General features: G+C 45.7%; 1 protein-coding gene across 2 annotated transcripts in view; it reads left to right on the forward strand.

Annotated features, from left to right (window-relative positions):
- The window catches only part of LOC144944052 (sodium/calcium exchanger 1-like), a 136,109-nt gene that overhangs the window by 98,556 nt on the left and 15,440 nt on the right, over positions 1-22,113 (forward strand). The window lies entirely within an intron of this gene.

Genomic DNA, 22,113 nt, shown 5'->3' on the forward strand with positions numbered 1-22,113 from the left:
GAAGAAGCTAATAGCTCAGTGGACTTTACCTGGTAAGACAAAACTAGTTTAGTTTCATCTTTATATAAATATTTTTCGAGTGATTTGTTTACCTTTCCTATAATATGCACTCCTAGTGTATTGTTTTGTTGTTGTAATGTTCTGACCTGGCCCCACTGGACAATTGTGGAAAAGAGATTCACAGCTCATTGCATTCCTGCAGAATAAATTCATATTCTGAAAATGATTCTGTCGACGGATATTTACAAGTTTATATGTTGCTGGCCGCACTTGAAATGAGAAAATGTGATATCGCAATGTCTGATTGCTATTTGAATTACTTGCGTCCTTCACAAAAGCACGTACTTATTATTGTTCGTTCCGTATTGTATCGTTTTTCATCGGACTAGGACGCAATATGTAGCGCAGAGAGGGTCGTTACCTATATAAGCAGCAGGTGGTTCACCAGCATTTGTTCAAGCAAGCCTGACTCTGCTGATGAGCCACTGCATGTCGAAGCCGGTCCAGAGTTTGCGTGTAATAAAGCAACGCCGCTGAAACGGCACACTCCCAGTAGGGCGTGTGGCAGATGTGTAAGAAAAAAAAATCGAATATTATTCACGTGGAGGAACAAAGATGGGTAGGAGGTGTTATATACTGGATCTTCTTATTTATTTAAATATAAATAAAGTGGTATATATATATTTTATGTGCTCGTTCTTTGTGGTTCATGCACCGTGCTTACAAATCCAGCGTTCCGGCTAAGGCTGTCATCAGTGGCACGTGCTATCGGAACCGGTCCTGGGCATCCCCTCTTCATGAACTCGCCACTGCTCAGTGTGGTGAAGATTGTTCAAACAAACCCCATGACTTAACATCACATGGGGAAAGCCGTCATCCAGCATTGGAGTGATGAAAGGCTGAACATATGCATTTAAACATTTAAATGGTATTCATTATTCATCACTACGTACGTATGCAGTCCGTACGATGGCAGATTTCTATTTTTAGCGGTGAATTATGGGCCCACATTCATTTCTGCGGTGTAACAGATTTGATTTGTGTTTGATTTCCTTTTCCATTCAGATCGTCCCGTCAAATGCGAGACAGCACGAAATGGCTGCGGCTGTTTGGGGCTGCGAGCATCGCATGCCATGCTCTCCTTTTGTCTGCGAGGGTTTTTATTGACGGACATCGACGGCTGCCTTTTGGCAAAACGCGCGCGAGCGAGCGGTTCCAGCAGCGGTATTGAGTATTTGTACTGAAGATCACACGGCCGTGGCTTTTCAGCGGCGGGATGACCTTAACCGTTTTATTAAAATCATACCACTGGCGGCGAGTGACAGTGTATTTACAGAGTTTAGGACATCACCCCTGTTGTCAGAGATGGGCTTTCCCGCTCCACCAGCATTATTTATTTTCTCGTTCCCATCGCTGCGACGCGAGTGAATGACCCCGCGACTCAGCACGGAGCTGCCCCAGGTTGACGTCGCACGTCGGCGACGATTGCTGCGATATTTTTTTTCGCAGCCCCCCTCTTTTCAACACCGGCTCATTTCATCGATGACTGCTATCGGTGTTGTCATCGTAGGGCATTTATGCCTGGAAAAATCCCACACGGGTTATTTCCCTTGGCCCTTATTGTTGAAATGGTCACCATATCACAAGCTGGGGTGTGTCTGTGTTTCATTCACACTGAGCGGTGACCTGTTACTCGTAGCTTAATTTCTCACTCGATATTTTCCGGAACGCTGCTGAGGCTGAATTTGGGTCGGGATTACCGGCGTAATGCACGAACCACTAGAGTATGAGGTACGGCCCCATCCATACTAATGCTTTATTGTCGTACCGGACGCAGCGACGACCATTACCACCGCCGCACGCATCCATCGCGACATCACGAGGTCTAAAGAAGGATGAGATGGATGTGCCGTGCCAGGAGTGGCATTTCGGACTGTCCCAGACGAAATTGAGCGCTGCTGTTGCCTAATCTATCGCTCAAAGGAAGGCCGAAAGTCAAACATTTCACAAATTCCCGCGACTAATAGGCTCAAACGGATTCCTTCCAGTGTCGCGGGTTAATCCTGCATAGGTGAGAAAGGTTTTGCAGGGTGATGGAACACAATTATGTCCTCTGATTTATGTGCTTGGGAGATGCATTAATGCAGTGCTGTGATGGATATCGGCATACAGAACAGAATTATCTTAATTACGTGAACACCTGTGTGAAAAAATAACTTACTTGTCAAAGACAAATAGCTTGTCAGGTTTGCCAGTTTGTGTGTTAAACATTTTTTTTTACCCACTCTCCTCCGGAAACTTAATTCGGTAGATCAATTGTGCCACAATTACACAAAATAAATCATTTATATTCCCCCGTAGGGTACAAGGAGAGCACGAATCGGGGTAACCACGGCACTTGTTTTTAATTACTCTGGGGCTCAGGGATGATTGGCGCTGATAGCGTGTAGAAGCCGTCTAAAAGAGGCACGGGATCGCGATGTCTCATTACATAGAGGATTACGGGGAGTTAAGGTATAATGAATGTGACGCATGGTAACCGCTCATTAAGCCAGGCTCACGGAGCGATTATGGGGTCCCCCCCCAGATGTACGTATGTACGTTGAACTTTCTTCGCACCGTACATAGCCATCCGTGCTTATCGGAGGTGCGAGTTGGCCGCAACGATGACATCATGTTCTAAGGGGTAGCGAGTTGGTGGTCTCAGGCCGAATCACGAATTAATTCGTGAAGAAAAAATACCCCCCTACCATTACATAAATTTGTGTTTCGGACTTCATTTAAATAATTGTCAGCTCTTAGATTAAAACATTTCTATTGACCAGTTGGACTGTTATGTTGAATAATATTACTTGTAAGTTGTGAGTGGTTGGGAAGGTGCTGCCTCCGTACAGTGCGCACCACAATGTCACTTCAAAGGACCCGAATAGTAGTTCTCTCGTGTCCGCTTCTACGAGCTATTCTCTTCACACGAAGGGATCGCAGTGCTCTGTGAGAGATAGCACCGGCTTCTTTGTCCCGTTGACAGGGCACCGTTAATGCAAACGGGATAAGATCTGCCCAAAAAGAAACGATTACGTAAAATAATTTTTTTTTATTTTGCATGTGTTGTTTTATTTTCCGCTGATTTAAGCAGCAAACCCCGTGTGGTTTTGTTCTGCGGTAATTCACGATGCCATTGTCGGGTGCTAGTTTGAGCGCGTGTTCATCACCTCGCAAATTACATTTGCGCAACAATTACACTGCCGGGGAGTCTTCCACCTAATATGCACAATTTGTTTTCAATTAACAAAGCGTAAGATGCAAAGTATAGAATTAATGCGAAGACAAAACTATGCATAATTGTTATCACGTAACCACGTTATACCGACGTATTGTGTATTCACATTCATAGTGTATGTAACGTTTATGAAAATTAAGCGTATAACATTCAAAACGCGATTAAATAAATTCAAGGCCAATTTAATAGGAATAAATACCGCATTTGTAGGGGATCAGTGACACGGGATGCTGGAGGCCGTGGTTCGATCCCGACCCTGACGTCTGCTGTATATTTAGAGTTTGCATGTGCTCCCAGTGGTAGCATGGATTTTTTTTTCTCCGGGTCCTCCGTTTTTTCCCTCCACATTTAGAAACATACATTTACATTATTTAGATTATTTTGCTGCTATAAATTTCCAAATTATAATCCACTTTGTTTAGCTATCATTTATGGCCAGGTCGCTTCCAAAAAATAAGTTTAATACGTCGGTGGGCTTTGGCTGGTAGGATGGGGATGTTTTAATTTTATTTGTTTTTGGGTGATTTGTTTATCTTTCTTGTACTTTGCACGACTATCGTGTTTATGTACTATTTGTGCTTGTAACGTTCTTACCCGCCCCTACTGGACATCTTTGAAAAAGAGCTTTATAGCTCATCGGATTCCTCCAGCATAAATGCATATTCCGATTCTGATCAGTGGTTTGCGCACTGCGCTATGAACCCGGTAAGTCGAGTTTGTGTTCTGGTCACGGCTCACATCGGTGGTGAGTAATATCTGAACGAAGCCGTTGACCAAGTGTGGTGAAGTACGGCCAAACAACTGCCATGACCATATTCTTGGGTTTTTTCGGTAAAGTCACGTAGGTAAAAAATTTAAATTAATAAAAGTAAAATAAAAATAAAATAAAATAATATAATGCCATGACTATGTCCAACAACATCACAAGGGAGGCCTTCAATCCACCCTGCTGCTTTGCGTGAGTGTGCCTCGTCACTCCGGTTCATGGGGTCGCAACTCATTACACGCAAAGTGCTTGCCACAAATGAACCGCAATACCCTCGCTGATCTCGTCAAGGAGGATAAACCATCACGAGAACTCCGGTCATCCCCGCAACAGCAGCGGTTTTTGGATAAACATCGAAGGCGGTCACCGCATCGCCCGCTTTCAGGTGCGCTTCTGCGGCCGTCTAGAACGCTCTTCCTTCCAATATTAGGGAGCCACTGGAGCAATGCATTTTTTTAATTTTTTTATTGAAAACTCATTTATTTAGAATTGCTTTTGTGTCTAGTTTGTTGGCTACGTACGATGAGAAAGAAGTTCAACATCCTCTTTGACACGTTACCTCCTTTGGCTGCCAAGTCATCACGAATCGTGTTCACTAGCCCATCCATCATCTCTCATCGTGACATGCCCCCCCCCCCCCAAAGCCCACTTACTTTTTTGCAGTGTCCATGCAATATCTCATATCTATAATTTACGGTCTCCGTTTCGAGGATGCTGCTGTGATGCAACGATTCGTAGCTCACTGGCCTTGCAATTCAATTCGATCTTCCGGTGCCGGTAGCGGCAGCAGCTGAAACAACGGCACGAGTTCCTTAAATCCTCCGCCCTCCCGGTCAATCGATCGGTGATCGGCTCGTTGTGTGTTGGTGGGGGGAAAGTGTGGATAGTTCCCACCTCCACCTAGACATCGGGCAAGCATGGAAGAATAGGCCAAAACTACCCTCTCGGGGCCGTCCATAAATGGCGTCATGCACCGGGGGGGGGGGGGGGTCAGACATTTGTGACGATGCGTGACGAGGGGGGTGGTTTGAGAAATGTGAGGTCACATGAAAATGCGCAACTTTAAATAAATATAGACAACACGTTCTACTTAATTATATATATTTTTTAATAAATGTTTTCTCCTACAACATCAGAGTCCAACGCCACATTAAATAGGCACTACAATGACATTAGTTTAAAGCGATTTGAAGCATGTTTTATTTGGGGGGGGGCAGAGCATTGTGACGTCATGTTTGGGGAGGGGGGGGGGGTCTGACTTTTTGTGACGCCTTGTGACGATGGGGGGGGGGGGGTTAAAAAATCGTCCACAATCGCGTGACGTCATTTATGGACGGCCCCCCAGAGAGTGGCTCACGAGAGGCCCTTGTGGTGGATGCCCTTCGGCTAGCAGTGGCGTGAGCGAGGCATTGCGGGGCTGCCTCTACCCGTTCAGATAACGTTTGTAGCAGCCACCATTCCCTTTTTTTGGAAAGTGGGAGGAATTTTTTTCTAATGTTCGTGGTCGGCTGAAATCGCAATAACAAAAGTGCTCGGTGCTCATTCGTCAGCTGGCCCAGTGCCCGGAGAGTAACGTGATTGTTTTTTGCGAACGTTGCAGTGGTTTTATTTTATTTTCTAACGCGACCGTGCAGGCTATCACTGTTGCGCAGTCAAGCTCTCCGATGTGTGCCAATCGTGGCGGCATTTTACAGCGGCAATTGTGTCGTTTTTTGTTGTTCGCGAAACAAAAGAAGTTAACACGAAACGGCTCTCTCTCTCTCCGGCGTTTTTACGAGCCGTGCCGCGCGCGTGGCTCGGGCACGATGTCCGACGTTACGCGCCCACCACCATGGTGGGAGCTTCGTCAGGGACTCGACTCGGCTTCCTGAAAGAAGCTCACATTGCGCGTGTGGACGGAACAACGCCCCGCGCATAAACCCACAGACACCGATGGTTCCTATCAATGCCATTCAGTTCGTTTTCCTCTGTTTAGTTTGTTTTACCAACCGATATACTGTGTTCACTTGGGGGGGGGGGGCAGTGAGGTGGAACTGAATTTAATTTCCTTGATGTCCGACGTTCTATTCCACGTGCCGGCAGGAACTTCTACGGTTGGTGAAGGAAACAACTCCCGGCACGTGGAGCGAAACGTCGGACGTCGTGCTTCACAACACGTGGCGCAGCCGCAGAAAAACAAAAACACGTCGGACATAGAGGGGCTACTTTCTTTCTTCCTTGCGAACAAAACAGTGGCGCGACTGCACGGTCAATAACTGCGCGCTTATTACCGCCCGGGCATGTGCGCGTTGACAAATGTGAGGCTCACACAGGCCTCATAATTAACATTTAGGCGCACGCTCCCCGCGCGACACGGAACACTGGTAATGAATGCGGTACACGTCCCATAACGCGGCGGTGGCGGTGGCGGGGGGAGAAAAAGACACACACAGAGAGAGATAAACAACGATGAGAAGAAAACAAAGGCAACGGTGTTCGCCTGTGAGCGTGCGTGCGTGCGTTCCCTGGTTTGTATCGGCTGAAATGGAAACCACTGGAGCTTGGCACCAGGGCTTTTGTGAAGGAGGAAGGCATCATAACTTGAGCTTGAAGGGCTTTTAAATTGATCGCGTTCTCCGTGTGATCATCAACATAGGCAGTTATCCGAACAGAAATGGCATTGCGCTCAATGTTGTGTCTTGCGAGTAAATTGAGTCAATGGGGACTAATGGCTGTGCTGCTCGGTGCCAGCGTCGTTTAATTTTCCACGGCCAACAAAAAAAAACATCTAAATTAGGACCTGCACGAAACCGAAGAACGAGGCACGTATCGATTAATGAGGGGGAAAAAATCGTTGGAATCACGGGAAATAATCAAATTGCTTCTAGCGTAGGGAGGGAGAGTCGGTGGTGGTAGTGGGTGTTTTTGCACGCTCTCACCAACACCGTTTAAGAGATAGGAAACATTCTCAATTACAATGCACACGCTTAACACCTCGAGGTGACTCGGTTATCGACACAAATTGCGCGACAAATCTGGCAAAAGCTCAGTTCGATTCCTGTTCACGGCTAACGTCAATGGCAAGGGGGGGGGGGTGATACTTTGAAACCTACCGCAGGTCTCGTCACCAACCTCGCAACTGACCAGCGTGGTGAAGTATGGTCAAACAGCCCCCGTGTACGGACACATGCACTCCCATGAACCAGGCAATGAACTGGCAGAGGGGCTGTACGTCATTGAGCAATGCTGATACATTTCCGTAATAGCCTACCGTGTCCTCTGACACAAACATCGTCCCACTTGATACTTTGCAACAATACACGACAGTTGTAGACAGCGCAACGTAATTCGAAAATCTGTCGGCGAATGCGAGTGGGTTATTGCGAGTGGGTTATTGCAATCCGAAGGCATCGGGGAGGTGTAATCTGCAAGGCAAATGCGGATTTACTAAACGAAATCTCCGAGGATCAACTTCATTTGTGCAGTTCACCGTCCGGCTGAGTGCGCGGGGGTATTGTAAGGAAGCAAAGCCAGGGGGGGGGATGTGAATCCCCGCTCCCCACTAACACCCGGCACGTGTCAGACCCAGGAAAATACTACAGCTCGAGCAGCGACGGGGATGTGCGTGCGTGCGGCGGTGAATGATGCCGGAGGCCTCTTGCGATGTTGCACCCTGTGATTATCCGCGTGATAAATCTTCGAGGCGGTGGCATTTTTGGGGATGAAAATGGCAGCACGTGCCCCCCCCTCTACCCCCCCCCCCCGTGCATTGCCGAGTCGCAGGACGGGTGTGCCGTTTCGTCGCTGTCTGCCGAACCGTCGGAATAAATTTGCTCGCATCGCAAGGAATGACGGTGCTCTGGAAATGGCGTGCTGGGTAGGCCGAATTCAACATTTGTGGAAACAACTCGAGAAATGCACAACGTGCATCCCGTTTTAGTTTTTTTGTTTGTGCTGGAAAAAAAAAATATTCCCCATTTTAAAATGTAGGGTTTCAAGTCAAGAAGCTTATTTTATTGAATTTGCAATGCAATTTGGAATTTGCATACCGAGTGATCCATTGCTTTTCTCATTGGGGAATCCGATAAGCCAAAGCCTCTTAATAAAGGGTTTTGGGTTAGATCGCGTTATTTATAAATGTGAAGTGTCACGTTGACAAAAAGACAAATAGTTCACTACTTTAGCCCACCGGTGTGTTGAAGAGTGAATCCACAACATTTACAATTTGAGTACGACGTTTCGCTGGAAATTACATCCAGCATCTTCAGGCAATTTGCCAGAATAGTGAAGCCATCCACCTGCTTCCGGTCTTAAATAGTGCAGGATGACGTCATCATTGTTGAACCCCATCAGGATTCGAGATCAGATGTGGGGGTGGGAGTGTATGCAATTATGTAACAGATCAGTAATCAGCCACTTAGCATGTGACTTAAGGAATTGCAATGTGTGGTGTATTACTACGAAATAGCCCAGAAATGTGTGTAACGCGCGTGACGTCACTCCACATGCCGCACCCCCCCCCGTAATTAATAATAAAATAATCGTGAGCGGGTGGATTTTTACACTCACGCGGAAGAAGGTTGAGTGGGAAGATACATTTTTTCGCAAAGTCGCTTCGAATATGACGACGTTTCTTTACAGAAAGTGACGGTCAAAAAATAAATCTACGCAGCACAGTGCTACAGCCGTACGTGACGTCACTGCAAAAGAGCCCCACCCCCCTCCCCCCCGTCATTACTATCATAAGCCATAATATTGTTTACGCAAATTCGCTTTAAATTTGATGTTTCGTTTTTCAAAGTTACTCAAATAAATAACTCTACGCAGACGTTTCTTTACGTAAATATTACAGCTTCCGTCCTAGGACGGGCAAAAGGGTAGTTACTTAATAATACGATTCCAGGCTACGCTAAGTCTGTAGCTATCACAGCGGTTCAAATTATTTTCATTATTCTCAATTTGGCCAGTAATAATTAGTTCTGCATGACACGTCAACGTTATCAAAATAAATTGAATATCCTTGTTGGCACGCATGCTCTGCCACTGCTGACAGCTGTGTTTGGGAGAATATAATGTTCCTTTGGTGTTCTTTTAATCTTACGCTAATGTTACGTCCCGTCTGTCCAACATAACACTTACCGCATAAGCAATTGATCCAATATGCACGTTCTGTTGATAACTTAGGTAATTCATCTTTAGTACAAGATGCTAGTTTGCTTTTGCAAAACACAGCCTAATTCGTCAGTAACTCCCGAGATATATGGTATTTTAATTGTTTTGATAATTAATCTCATCACTATCAGCAGTATTGTTGTTCGGTCTTGGTTTGGGCATGCGATGCTCTGTTAATTTGAGCATTATTGTAGCCATTCAGTCTTAGTGCTTCTTTAACATGTTTAATCTCTCTCCTTAGACTTTCACCATCTGACACTGCCTTTGCCCGATGTATGAGCGTCTTGATGAGAGAGTATTTCTGTGCTGGGTGATGATGCGAATCTACATTCAGATAGGCATCAGTGTGCGTTCCCTTTCGGTAGACGCTGCGTGTTATTTTGCCATTTTGACCGCATCCAAGAAAAATATCTAGCAAGGGGAGTGTGTTGGTCACCTCCATTTCCATGGTGAACTGAATGGCTGGGTTTTGTGTATTGAGATTATTTAAACATTCATTAAGTGTATCCTTACCATGTGGCCAGACAACTAAAGTGTCATCGACATATCTAAACCAAAAAGATGGTTTTAATGTACTTGAGGCAAGTGCTCTTGTTTCAAAGTTTTCCATGTACAGATTTTCTATAGCAGAATTAAAAGGAGAGCCCATTGCTGCTCCTTACATTTGTTGAAAGAAGTCACCTCTCCATACGAAGTAACTGTTATTTAGACAATGGTCGGCTAGTTTTGGAATATATTCTGGTAAACCTGTCTTCTTTACTCGTGTATCTAGTAATTTAAGTGACCCGTTAACTGGAACATTAGTGAATATCATTAGGGTTACGTTTAATATCTTTAATCACATTCACAAGATGTTATGAATTTCTTATTAATGAAGATGTCCTACCGATGTAGGCCTGTATTTGTTTAGTTACATATTTTGCTTATTTATATGTGGCAGAGCCTATTGTAATGGGATACCGATTTTATGCATTTTTGGTAGCCCATAAAATGTTGGTGGTTTTGAGGCCCGTGGCTTAATTTGGTATTGTTCAATCTTGGGAATTAATGAATTTGCAATGATTGCAGAAGTCTTGCGCTCTAAAGTATTGGTTGAATCTCGTTTAATTTTAATATAGGAATCTTCCTCCAGTAAATCTTAAATTTGATTATCATAATCTGTTCGGGACATCACTCCAGTAGTGCGGCCTTTATCAGCTGCCAGCATTTGAATGTCGTTATTTCATCGAAGCTCTCTTAAGGATTTTGCTTCACCAAAGCTAATATTTATTTTGGTATTTTGCTTTTCTCAACTATATTGGCAACCTCGTGTCTAGTCTTCTCTGCCTCGATATGTGGAAGGAATCTTACCGCTGATTCCACCTCGGCAATTATCTCATCTACTGGAATTGTGTGTGGGGCAACGGCAAAGTTAAGGCCTTTAGAAAGGGCGGAAATCATGTCACTGGTTAAATCAGTGTTAGTTAAGTTCATTACAGTTTTGTTTTAAAATTGTTCGTTATTTGGGACTTGTTTGTTATGTAGTCTCGAGAAGTGATTAATTTGCTTAGTTTTAGTTAGATTCAATATATTATAATCAGACGATTGTTGTGTTATAGTATCGATTATATTCCAATATGTATGGAAACACTATTGCTGATGTGCAAGTGCATTAGAGACTCAGAAATTTGAGATAATTCACTATTGTATTGTATTCTCTCTAGTACTAATAGAATATATAATTCGCTAGCTTTGTGTAGTATTTGGCTAGCTTTAACAGACTTCATGTGATGTGTTATTTTAACTGCGTTTGGTATTAACTTTGAATCATCAATTTAGTCAGTTTAACACGTCGGCTTTCGCGGACAGTATTATTCATAATAAAGGTGTTTTGGGTTAGATCGCATTGTTTATAAATGTGTCGCAAAGCCTGCGTTCCATTTATTTATTATTTTGCTCTTATGGGGATTATTTATCTTACACGAAAGGACATTATTTGTCCATACAACGGAAATAAACCAAGAGCACTTCGAGCCACACCACCCGTATTTTCTCTAATTGCGAAAGGGGCGCGCGAACGCAATGCCCCTCAGTTCGTAATGAGCCGTCTAGGATGTTGCAGCATAAGCGACACGGGTGCGATGACTCAGTGAAGCATTCAAGAATCGTACAAATTGAAACGGAAAACTATTTTGAAGTGTGCCATTAACGCGGAGTGAAGTGGTTGAGAACAAATGCCTCGCGACGTTCGCTCTTGCTGCCATACAACTCTCAATGATCCAAGTATGACCTGTATAAGATAAAAAAAAACGTGGATAACGAAAAGCATTTGCTGTTTAAGCTCTAAAGCGTAGTTATTGTTTACGTATTTAGGAGGGGTGGTGGGGGGGCAGAATGCATCATCTGTTTGTGTTGCTTCGGTTTACTTACAACGGCCACGTTGATGATCTCCTGGGTGTCGAGTCACCAACCATAAGAGTGGGCAACAGCTAATAACACGTTGATATTATTTTTTGATTTTCGTCTCTTTTCCGGGAGCACAGTTAATACACAACCAGGATTAATTTGCTGACAGAAAATTGAGAGTTAACCGTACGTGTGTGCGCACACGCAATTTTGCACGAATGAATAATTTCAGCTACTAAATTAAGAGTTATCTCCATTCTATTGATTTGTTTTTGATTGTTTGGTCTTTGTTTGGTTTTCTATCTACAACTTCATATATAAGCTTTGCAGACATTAAACACCGGTTTTTTTTGGGTTTCCCGAGGAGATTATTCGCTGAGCCATTTCAAAAATATTTCATCTGCCAAGTGTTTGCCTCGAGCGGTCTTCTTTTGCTTTGAGTTTCTAAGTGGTTCTGGAATCCCATGCAAGTGAGCAGATGTCTTAGGGCAATGGAAAGAAAAGGTGCACAGTATATTACGAAGCAAAGAAATAAATGAAAAATATAAACATCTCAGTCACTCACACACGAGGCGGAGAAGATTTAACGGAGGGTCGGGGATTTCAGCGGAGAATCAAGGGAATTGTGAGAAAGTTTAAAGCAACAATTTAAATATTTTACCCGAACTGATGCCGGGGGATAGTTTTGAGAGATGACATCCCATGCGTATTGATAAAAGGCCCCATTAATCGCCTTCGTAATCCAAAAGTTGTGCAGCCCGTTTGTCAATCCACTGCTGGATGAAGGCCTCCCCATGACGTGACAGTCATAGGGGTTGTTTGAGCGTACTTCACCACGCCGGTCAGTGCAGAGAGGGGTGAGGGGGGCATTTCAAATATCCATAACTGATGCTTTTGTGTTAGACTGCGTAAATGTAAATGTGTCTTAAACCCACCACCACCCGACACAGCCAATTAGTAAGGTTTGTTACGTAAATAAAACGTGCCCATTAGTTACTAGTTCAGCACACCGATACGTGTTAAACGTATTATAAATGTATGCAACATTTCTAAGAACAACGTGCTAACCACTTCCCCGCCACTCCACCCCACAGTCGCTGCAATATAAACAGTTAAAGCTTTGCATGTGAATCGAATAACAATTCAAAAAAGTTAATTGGCAATTATTTTGCGTTGCTTGAACCTGATTTGTTTTTTTGTATTGTGAAGTGCCATTAATTATAGTTTTTATTATTTTGCAAAGCAGCAATTCAACTCGTCAAACGTGCGCAGTCTTTGATTAATTAATTTCAAACGGTCGACTGAAAAGGAAAATTACGGTGTGGTTGCGTAGAACTGTGAGTTGTTTCCGAAGCACTCCCTTAAACCCAGAAAAGCTGATGTAATTCTCTGGCCACGGCTCCCATCGGTGGTGAGTGATATCTGAGACGATCATGTGCCTCCCCCCCCTTCACCAACCATCTCGGTGAATATATACAGCGAGATGTTTACTACCTCGCCTGCTAAACATGTGGTTGTGGGTTCTATGTGCAGATTGTAGGCAAATTATCTCGACACTTACATACCCAGTAAACCTGCCAATATTAGTTTGACGCATTGTACCAACGTTGGCCTAACCTTGGACCAACTATTCCATGTTCACTGGCTACATACTCACAAACTATAGCCAAACAATGCCCCCTAACCCAGCCTTCATCCGGCAGTAGAATTGAGAAAAAATTAGCTGTAAAATATAAACGTGTATTTGTCCATGTTTGAAATTGCACTGCAGATGCAAGCATGGGAGCAAATAATTGGATGTCATGAATGCGAATGAGAGATTATGAGCAGTTTTAGTTAGCGCAATGCAAATCACGTCCTTCACTCCTGGGCTAAATGAAAAAAAAAGACTACAATGCATTATTAAGCAGCGTCTTTGGTTGTTTGTGACGCTTGAGGTGCGTCCACGCGATTTGAAGGAAGTCTATCTTCCGCAATTTTGGGCTATTACCTTCACATTTTTATTGTAAGTGTAATTAGCTGTTGCTCCACCACTGCCCATGACATCCATCGCGCTGTGGCACCCAAGTGCACCCACACATGAAATCACATGCACCGCCTGGGGAGGGAACAACTCACGTGACACGCAATATTATTAGAAGGCACCACCATAAGCCTTGCTTAATCCACTGCTGGATGAAGGCGTCCCCAAGCCAATGACGCCCACTGTCTCGATCCTGTGAATGTAATAATCTATCCCTCGATTTAAGACCGAAACAAGAGGATTTCTTCGCAACTCTGGCTGTCGCCTGATGATGCCGGTTGTAATTGCTGGCGAAACGTCGTACTCGAATTGTACATTTTGTGGATTTACTCTCCAACACACCGTAATGAATTTGCATGTTTTGTTCATGTGACAAACCTAATTGGCTGTGTCGGGTGTGGCGGGTTTAACGACACATTTATATTTACGCGATCTAACCCAAAAACCTCTTATGGGCAATCGTCTACCATGCAGCTGTAACACGAGCCTTTGTAGTCGCTTCACATCCCTGTTGGACGCGTTGACGCCTTCGGCTGCCACTCCGTCGTTATTCTTGACCGCCGAACGCCAACCCTTCTGGCGACGCATCCTGCCCAAGCCAACTAAACTCAGAATAATTTGGATGATGCCATTAGACCTGTCTGTGTTCATGTTTTTTTTCTCCCGCTCTTAGCCTCAGTGTAATTCCCAGCATGCAACACCTCCATTTATTTTTGTGCACTATTCAGGATTTGTTTTGTATATATATATATTTTAAAATTATACCCATGCTTCTCATGTCACGTACCGTCGTGGGCAGTGCGAACTGATTAAACCACGCGCTTTACGTTACTTTTCATTTTCAAGTCCAGCACTCGTGAAAGAACTCCAACCCACTCTCGTGCGCTCCTCACTGTATTTCATCGCTCTTATCCTGGGCCCACCTTCAGCAGCCGTCCTGTCTCCACTCGCTCTGCTGCGTACTCTTACGAGCGGCAGTAGTGCAGCAAGTATTTATGCTGTCTGCAGTACGTTGGGCACTGATTTTTCCATCTCGGAATATTGTATGAAAAAAGTTTTTGTTTATTCCACGTGGCTGGCCTTTGAGTCTGCATATTGTGGAGGGCATCAAGAATTTCTCCCTCTCCCACACCCCTCCCGAATTTGCCGTGCTTATTAGTGCAGCTGTTCTGTGATTCATACCGGGCCTGATTGTGGTATAATTAGTAGTGTGGAGTCTACGCGGAGGACATGGGAACTTACGTCAATAGTTTGATGTTTGAAACAAGATAAGAAGTCCGTCTGGTTTGTTTCATATTTTTTTTGTCTGATTTGGTTACTGGCTCGTGCCTAAGATGCGTATACAGCCAAATCCCTCTGGATAGCGTGCGACCCACATTGCCCGCAACAACAGCTTAGTCCATTCCAAAAGTACGCTCTCGGATCGTAACGCCCAAATGACAGTTCATAATTGCGTCACGTGATGGAGGTCGAGTTTGTCTCTACCAGGAGCAACCGGTTTGCAATCCACGAAGTCGCCGGTTCCAGGCGAATGAAGTTGCATGCAACCAAGTTGCACATCTGATCGCGCAAGGTGGACCCCGGCTGGAGACGCCCACTTAACGGGCATTTGGTGATTTGGCCCGTCCTCCAGCACAGCGTTATGATGATGTGAACTGCATTGTGGGAGTTCTAGAATGGACACTTCGTGACATGACAGCGACAACACGATTTGAAACAAAACTATGGCAATGTCGAGATACCAAAAATATGATCTATATAAACAATAAAGATATTGCAAAACACTTGCAAAGCACAATAACCCTGAAAAAAAACCCAATCACACTCGGCGAGACCATCCTGGGTAAAATAAATACATGTACGATTATGTTGATTATGACAATCCTTTACGCCTTATTATCTGACCCAAAACCATGGCGCGATGCCCACTTCACAAATGCGGAGGAAGAGGCGTCATCACGGCGATTCTCCACTCTGCTACTTCCTGGCGCAATCATCGCATGCGACCATCTCGATGTAAAGTTACAGCTGTTGCTCGACATCAACATTGGCCGTACGATGCAGCAGCAGATCAAAGCGCAAGCGAAAATAATCTAGAGCCTTTGTTAAGTGTCCAGGTGCCTTTTCTGCGGCATCCGTTGAATAAAGACGGTCACTGCATCAGATGCGCTTTTGCGGCCGTCTGGAATGCTCTTCCGATATTAGGTAGCCACTGAAGCGATGCACTTTTAAATATCAATTTTAAACTAACTTATTGAGAGCTGATTTCCGTGCTTAGTTGGCTTCCCGGCACATCTCCGATTGGCACGGTTGACTACGTAGGGTGCGAAAGAAGTTCGGCATACATCTGCACGAGCTCTGTCGCACTCACACGGCATCCCCAACCACCGATTTCAACGACAGATTCCCTGCATCCGACAAGCTGGCAGAGACATTTTATCTCTGATTGATTCATGTCACACACTCGGATAAACACTTTGAACTAGTTTTAGATTTGCGAGACAGACAAGGAAAGCTCTGCGGACCTTATCGCTTGCCAGGCTTTTTCGTTGGAGAACACGTGTGCAAGTTGGGGGGGGGGGAGGCTTGTTGACTGAGGCTGCTGTGCCGGATTACACAGCGAGTGTCGCCTCCGAACACATTTATTGATTCCTAACTAATACAAGGTAAAGGCGCGGCCCTGCAATTGCTCGCTCACGCCACTGCTGACGGAAGGGCCTCCACAAGAGTGAGCTCTAGAGCACCCCCCCCTCCCAGGAGGGTATTTGGCCTACTCTTCCAAGCTGACCCCAGACGTCTTGGAAGAAGTGTAAGTACCCACACCTCACCCCCACCCACCACACGTGACCTGTCGATCAAGCTGACTGCGGGTGAACCCGTTAACGTGCTGCTGGGTGAACAGAGGCGCCGGTGGGAGTTCTGGGTGGGTGTGGGGGGAGTGGTGGGAGTTCTGGGTGGGGGTGGGGGGAGTGGTGGGAGTGCTGGGTGGGGGGAGTGGTGGGAGTGCTGGGTGGGGGTGGGGGGAGTGGTGGGAGTGCTGGGTGGGGGTGGGGGGAGTGGTGGGAGTGCTGGGTGGGGGTGGGGGGAGTGCTGGGAGTGCTGGGTGGGGGTGGGGGGAGTGCTGGGAGTGCTGGGTGGGGGTGGGGGGAGTGGTGGGAGTGCTGGGTGGGGGTGGGGGGAGTGCTGGGAGTGCTGGGTGGGGGTGGGGGGAGTGCTGGGAGTGCTGGGGAGGTTCTGAGAAATTTGTGGTGTTGTTTCGACCGCCGTGCCAAGGAGGCCGAAATCGAACCGGCGTGGATTCCAGGTCCGGTGAGCAAACCGCCATCGGGCTAGGCAGTTCACCTCCCTTCCGAATGAATGCAGAAATCTATTGCGCACGTCTGACAGATGCCAAGTTGCCCGGGGACCTTTGAGTGTGTGGGGTTGCAATACGGATGATTTCTTTTATAAGAAGAAGAAAAACCTTCACGTCTGTCGCATTACCCTTATGCCCACGTTCATTATTTATCGTGACAGTAATTCATATTTCCAAACGAGCCAATTGTGCAAAATGAGATTCCTTTGATGAATTATTAATGATCCAAAAGCTATAAAACCACATTTAAACTCGAGCTGCTTTCAAAAGAAAACACATCGTTATAATCCTCACCTGTGTGTGTGTGTGGATGTGTACACGTACAAAGATGCCCCAAATAGCCTTTAACGGACTGTTGGGTCAAGTGTTGTTCTGCACTCACCTGCATGGCGCACAAGGGAATGATGCTACCAACACCACGCTCGACCGCCTTTGTCTCCCCAGTGCTGATGTTTGGACACTGCACCAGGTACTCATTCAAAGCTGAGTCGTCCTAGGAGAGGTCCAGAACAGGTTGGGAGACCACTGGCTGGGAATCAAACTCAGATCTCTGGGCTTGTAGTTGATAATGCCGCTAAAAAGACAAAGATCCTCCTTATAGCCTGAACAGACTGTAGGAGCAAGTGCTGTTAGTGAGCACCTATGACTATGAAGGCCGGCACGGTACACGAGGGAGTGGCCATCACCACGCCCGGCCGCCTTTGTCTCCCTCGTGGCAATGTTTACACACCATACCAGGCACTCAACTTGAGTCTGAGTCGACTTAGGGGAGGCCCGGGACCGGTTCAGATAATCGTTCAACATGCAGTAACATTTACAGGGGCAGGTTCAGCCTTAAACAAGACTGGTTCCTTGGTCTCACTCCACAAATGTATTTCAATTTTAATTACCACCCCCCTCTCCCCCCCTTGACCTACACAGGGAACAGCATGGGCCATCTTCATTCTCAAAGTGTAACAAAATTAGTCTGCTAAATACCTCCCGTGTCATGTGATCCTCCAGACAAATTCCCGTATCCTTAGTCGCCCCTCCACCCTGCTCCTGCTCAAAGTCCCCCCACTATCCGAGAACCAGACTCGGTTTAAATTCCTTCCGTGTGGCGGGCTTCTCATCTGTGGAATATCCGAGCGAAAACGTCACCGTCCTCATCCTACTTTAAATCGCTCTGGGACTTCATATTTTCTTTGACGTGTACGTGCAATTGATCGCCCAGCTTTGCTTTTTGTACGTGACGCGTTCTACTCACCATGTTATTTTCTTGTGCGGGTTGTACCATGCTCATGGTGCGACCTTGCCGTTCGGTATCGCGTACAGTTGTTTTAGGATCTTCTGTGCGTGATGTTTTTGTTTGTTGCTGCAATCAAGCTTCTATGGTGCAACCAGGTGCCCATCGAACATCAGCATACACTTTCCCAATGGTATTCACCTGTGCCAAAATTTATCTTAAAAAAAAAGAACCCTCTAAATGTGCCGGGGAGCTTCGTCGGGATCCAGCACGGGCTCCCAGCGTGGACCACCGTAGAATACGCGAAGGGGCAACTTAGAGGAGGAACACCGCTCCTCCCTAAAGAATCCCCCAGGTGCCGGAGAGCGAGATGTCGGAGTGGCAGGAGGCACAACACGAAAGCGCACGCCACTAAGGGGGACCTCCGTTGAGTGAAAACCGCTCGCAGGACAAACATTGTGCGCGGCCGCGTCTTGTTGACATTTAAATAACGGGCCGCAGGAAATGAAACGTTCCGTAATGTGCGTATAATGGCTATTGTGTCATTGCACATGGCCCCGCATACAAATGTTAGAGTGTTCCAATAGTGACGGGGACGCCAGCCAATCCCATTGTGTGTGTGGGGTGGGGGGTGATAGCAGCTCGTTACGATTAATCGACGAGGGAAGAAAAAAACCTAACGCAACGAGGCCAAGGTTTCCACGCTCTTCCATCACGCCAGTTAGTAGTAACGCCCGATGAAATATCGCTCATCTCTTTAGTTAAGAGATGAGCAGTGTTTGGGGGGGGGGGGGGCAGTGTTTGAAGGCTGACCTCTCGTAGCTGGTGGGCCTTGGCTCACAGGAGAACCATCAAGCCTCGTTGATGCCAGGAGAATGGCTCCATTCTCATGCGGGAAAGAAGCGGACGAGGCCTGGTGAGCACAGGCGATGCATGCCGCATGCCTAATGAGACTCGTGCCGCTTGCAGACAAAGTGAAGGAGTGAATGGAATTACTTTGTGGGGGAACTATGATCTTGGCGTGCAGTTTGCATGTGGTTCATATTGAAATCAAAAGAGATTTTAAATAAAGGTTTTGGTATGATAAAAAAGCTATAATTTTCTGAATTGACATATTTATCTGAGGATTATTTTAATTAGTAAATAATAATAATTGCCAATTCTTTGGCTGTCCACTGCTGAATAGAGGCCTCTCCATGTCCCGTCGGTCGTGGAGAAAATTTGACCATACTTCACCACACTGTGATGTTTGGGTGGGTGAAGGGTGAGGAATGGAATGCTCACTAGGACCTTTTAAGATGTCACTCGCCACTTGTGTTAGTGATGGCTGGAAATCAAATTGAGATTGCTGGGTTCACCATGCAATGCGTGAACCTGGACGGAAATTTTTTATTTTTTATTTTACCAGGTAAGGCCCACGGAGCTGTGTAGTTATTTTTCAGAAGCGACCTGGCCACATATGATAGCTCAACGAAGTGGCTCATCATGTGGAAATGTATAGCAGCCAAATTACTCTAAATGCACGTTGTGTCTAAAATGTGGAGGGAATAACCGGAGGGCCCAGAGAAAAATCCACGCGACCACAAGGAGAACATGCAAACTCCAAATATACAACAGTCGTCAGGGTCAGGATCGAACTGACGACCCCCTGTATTTTTCGATTTAAAGCTTTCGTGACTGCAGGGATTCATCTTCTTGGTTCTTTCGGTAAAGTCACGTAGAATGGAAATAATAAAATAATAAAAATAAAACATAATAAAATAATTCTCACGACGTTTAGGCCACAACGCAAGCAGCCATCCTGAGGTGGAGACCAAGTCTGTCGAGAAGACAGAGTCTGAATGTCTTCTCGACAGACCTGGTCTCCACCTGAGAACTGCTGCTTGCGTTGTGGCCGAAACGTCGTGAGAATTATTTTATTATCTTTTATTTTTATTATTTTATTATTTCCATTCTACGTGACTTTACCGAAAGAACCAAGAAGATGGGACCCCCTGTATACCAGGTCGTTAGCATCTCGCCACCATCTGAGCCGGGTCTGCACCCGGTACACCACATCCAGTCCACCTCTCACATGCCTACTCCACTCTACGAGCCACTCAGAAGATATTGCGTGATAGATTCAGCACCACTACACCATCATCTCACCTCCGCCCATTACCATCCTGCCCGCTCCACCCCCCCTTACAAAAGAATGTGTACATGGGGTTAAATAGGTCAAATACGATGCATTCTCGTGCATACAAATAATTTAGTCTCGTCATGAGATTTTTTTCCCCCTAAAAGTCTGTCCGCATTTTATCGAGCATCGTTTTCCTGAGCGAACGCGTCCCATCGAACGCTAATGAATGCTGTGGAATCCCTTGATCTCCCGCGGTCTGGGAGCTAATTAGGTTCAGGATTTTAAAAAAACCTGCCCCGGGTTAGGCCACGACAAAACAGACCCTGGCTTTTAGAAAGGTATCCGGCTCGATTTACAGCGTTCCGCGGGACAGAGCGGAACCGCGACGGCGCTGCCTCTCGCAATCTGTGGAACGACAGTGGCGTAATTAGGGGCTTACAGAAATTAACTGCACATGACGCCTACAGGTTTTATATTTTCTTTCGGGAAGATTAAGTTGTTGCACCATTTAGCCATCGTTGCCATTGCCGTGCCATTTTTTTCCATCCTGGCAGCGGCTTTTGGGCTAGCCATCGAATAAGGACGGGTCACCACAGATGCACTTCTGAGGCCGTCTGGAATGCGCTCTCCCTTCCGATATTAGGAAGCCACTGGAGCTATGTACATTTAAATCTGGGTTGAATACTCATTTCTTTAGAACTGCTCTTTGTGTTTAGTGTGTCCTTCCTTCCTCCACACCTCCGATTAGCACGGTCGGCTACGTATGGTGGGGAATAAGTTCAACATACAGAGATACATAGCCGGGCGGTAGTGGCGCATGTTGGTAAATACAGTGCTGTGGAGGTGAGGGTTAGTGGATCACACAAATGTTGCGAAACTCCCTTCCCGGGGGTCTAGAGGAGCCATGCCCTGGCTTGCCACGAGAAGGTGGTACAGCAAAGTATGGACTCTAATCTGTCAGTTTAACACCTAGGCTTTCGCGACAAATATTGTTCATAATAAAAGTTTTCTGAGTTAGATTGTGCAAATATCAAGGTGTCATTAAACCCGCCATTATCCGACACAGCCAATTAGTAAGATTTGTCAGGTAAACAAAACGTGCTAATTAGTTACTACTTCAGCACACCGGTGTGTTGTAGAGTAAACCCACAACGTTGACAATTCGACAAACTTAATCTCCGTGAAAAAAAGGCGATTCGCCTTTATGGCTAATCCCCCGATGAAGCTGGTTGTAATCACCGGCAAACACGTCATACTCGCATTATGGATGATATAATTTGTTTCTTCTCTATACGATCAAGCGTTGCCCCCTCACACGCTTCGGGGTTATGTCGGCTTCCTCCCGCACGTACGAACACGCATCAATTAGCTAATTTGCAATGTATGGCTGCAATCCAGTTTGTCTGTGGTTTCCCAGTGATTGTGAGATGAAATTTGCATGAATAATGCGATTATAAAACTAACCATTATTATTATTATTTAGACCTGTGTGGAAACATTTCAATTGTGTTCACACGTGCGTGTGTTTACAACGGCGTGCTCTACACCTGTGCGGTTTCTTTTTCAGAAGGTGAAGTCGTTTGCCTGTTTACATCCGTGTGCGTTTAAATGTGAATTGCAGATTCGTGTGCGTGCGTTCACGTGTCCGTCCATTACACCTGTGCACACGTGGAATTGTGAACTGCGTATACGCGTCCGCTCAAGTTCAGGTAACGTATTGTAGCACAACGTGATTTAGCTTCATAAGCACTCTCACCCTGTGCATAATATTAACAAAATGCAGTAATCCTAAGTTTGTGCTGTGGT

Source organism: Lampetra fluviatilis, chromosome 33 (genome assembly GCF_964198595.1).
Source record: "Lampetra fluviatilis chromosome 33, kcLamFluv1.1, whole genome shotgun sequence".
Taxonomy (NCBI): Eukaryota; Metazoa; Chordata; class Hyperoartia; order Petromyzontiformes; family Petromyzontidae; genus Lampetra; species Lampetra fluviatilis.